The sequence below is a fragment of the Canis lupus genome, chromosome 9 (genome assembly GCF_048164855.1).
Source record: "Canis lupus baileyi chromosome 9, mCanLup2.hap1, whole genome shotgun sequence".
Classification (NCBI taxonomy): domain Eukaryota; kingdom Metazoa; phylum Chordata; class Mammalia; order Carnivora; family Canidae; genus Canis; species Canis lupus.
In genome coordinates this window covers 12,761,083-12,763,674 of record NC_132846.1, presented here as the reverse complement: position 1 = coordinate 12,763,674, position 2,592 = coordinate 12,761,083, and the positions used below count along the sequence as shown (strand labels likewise).

The 2,592-nt window shown below is 40.9% G+C and overlaps 1 pseudogene; it reads left to right on the top strand.

The window, feature by feature from the left end:
• Positions 1–499: 499 nt before the first annotated feature.
• LOC140639793 (proteasome maturation protein pseudogene) lies at positions 500–1,362 on the top strand (annotated as a pseudogene).
• Positions 1,363–2,592: the final 1,230 nt, after the last annotated feature.

The window sequence follows — 2,592 nt, the reverse complement described above, 5'->3', positions numbered from 1 at the left end:
CCACAGCTTCCAGAAATTAGGTCCATACTTGGTTCCCTGTGATTAAGCTAGTGCCTGAATTCTAGTGATAATCTAAATACAAGTGTCCTCTGCATTTTCAAAGTTCAAGTTAGACCACTTCACTTTTATGAAAGACCCACACCTACCTTAGTATCCATTTTTCTAACTGAAAGAAATGTGAAGAGGACTTTTGCTTTTACAAAAAAGTCTAAAAGTGAAAATAGCATTCTATGTTTGTTTTGCAATGACCTATTGTACAGGCCCCAGGCATCCCAGCAGCGAGAGGGGCCCCACCAAGCTCCTTGCCCCAGAACTACACTCAGCATCTCAGCATCAAGCCATCGTAGCTTTGAACTGTGTCTGTATCTGTGCTTTCTCCCAATTTATTTTGCACATCCCTTAGTAAGATGTTTCCTAAGATATCAGAAAAGCTTAAAAGATTATTTTTGGGGGTCTGAGGATGCTCAAATAATTTTCCTTATAAATTAATGGTAATTGCTTCTGACTTTATACCATTTCAGCCTATGAAAATTTTCATAAGTGAGCGGCAGGGCCGGCTGACAGTAATAGGGGCTGTTCACAGAGCAAGTGAAGATGAATGCCAGAGGACTTGGATCTCAGCTGAAGGACAGTATTCCAGTTACTGAACTTTCAACAAGTGGACCTTTTGAACAGCATGATCTTCTTCGAAAAGGTCTCCCTGGTGTGAAAAATGAACTTTTGCCCAGTCATCCTCTTGAAGTATCAGAAAAAAAATTTCCAGCTCAACCAAGATAAAATTAATTTTTCTACACTAAGAAGCATCCAAGGTCTGTTTGCTCTACTAAAATTACAAATGGAATTCAAGGCAGTGCAGCAGGTTCAGCATCTTCCATTTCTTCCAAGCTCAAACCTTTCGTTGGATATTTTAAGGGCTAATGATGAGACTATTGGATTTGAAGATATTCTTAATGACCCATCACAAAGTGAACTAATGGGAGAACCACACTCGATGGCGGAATATAAACTCAGTTTACTGTAATCTGTTGCGCTGTTCATGAAAATAGAGGGGCTGCACATTGTTATAGTCATCTTTTTACTATAATTTGATGTATACAACATTAAAAGTACTGACACATGAAAAAAAAAAAAAGAAAGGTTTCATAAGAGCACTCTACTTTCAGATAGCAAGGGAAGCATTGCATTGTATCCGTTCCTTCACATCTTGGTCAACTACTCCCTGACTGGCGTGCTGTCTTACCCTTACTAATGCTCTGGGATACTAGAATCTTGCCCTCAGGATGCCTGGGTGGCTCAGCAGTTTAGCATCTGCCTTCGGCTCAGGGCGTGATCCCAGGATTGGGTCCCACATCAGGCTTCCCGCATGGAGCCTGCTTCTCCCTCTGCCTGTCTCTGCCTGTCTCTCTGTGTGTCTTTCATGAATGAATAAAGTCTTAAATAAAATTAAAAAAATCTTGCCCTCGAATCCCAGACCCCTGACTGCATCCTTTTTTATTTTTAAAGATTTTATTTATTTATCCATGAGAGACACACAGAGACACAGGCAGAGGGAGAAGCAGGCTCCATGCAGGGAGCCCAATGTGGGACTTGATTTCAGGACTCCAGATCACACCCTGGGCTGAAGACAGGCACCAAACCACTGAGCCACCCAGGGATCCCAAGTTGTATCCATTTTTAGATGCCTATGGCCTATTGATCAGACCACCATCTACAACCATCCCTGCTATCTCCAAATGCACTCACTGCTGGCTCCACACTAAAACACCTGCCCTAACCAGCAAATCAGTCCAACACCTGAAGGCTAGACTTTCCTGCTCTAGATGGCCTACTTGTTTACTAGGTAACTAGTCATTCTAGTAAGCCTGGGACTGAGATGTTTTCTGAGACATGGGACTTTTATTTTTATTATTTATTTTTTACTTTTTTTTTTTTTTACATGAGACTTTTAATGCTAAAACCAGAGAAGTCACAGGGAAAGCAGGATTAGTTGATCACCCTGTTTTCTCCTACTGATTAGAATTTGTTCTTCACTAAAGTAGTAGGTTATAGAGATAAATTAAAGATCTATCACCATCTGAATATATGTCTTGCAAGTTAGATTCCCTGGGAAGCAGACTCAGACACAAATTAGTATGTAGGAGGTTTAAATGGGAACACTCTGTGATCAACACCTGTAGGTAGTGATGAGCTGGTAAATACTTACTAACCTCCCTGGTGTGGAAATGAAGGGAAGCTCTGATTTGTAGAGTTTGATGATGTCTATGGTATAAATACTCCCACCATGACTGATTTTACATTGCCAACCTGACATCAATAGGCTTACAAGATCCCTGCAAATTTATTTATTTTATCCTCTAATCCAGTACAAACCTGCTCCAAGATACCATTGCCAGTGGTAGAAGAGAAGAAAGCAGAATTGAACAGAGGGAGGTGGTGGGCTATGATATAATCACAACAAAGACTTCAACTAACTGCATTGTGAGCTCTGAAACTGACATGGGCCCTCAGAGTTATCCCAAGTTGAGATCAAGAGGCTGGGTATTTATAACCACATACTAATCAGTAATTGGATGTAGACTACTCCCAGGAAAG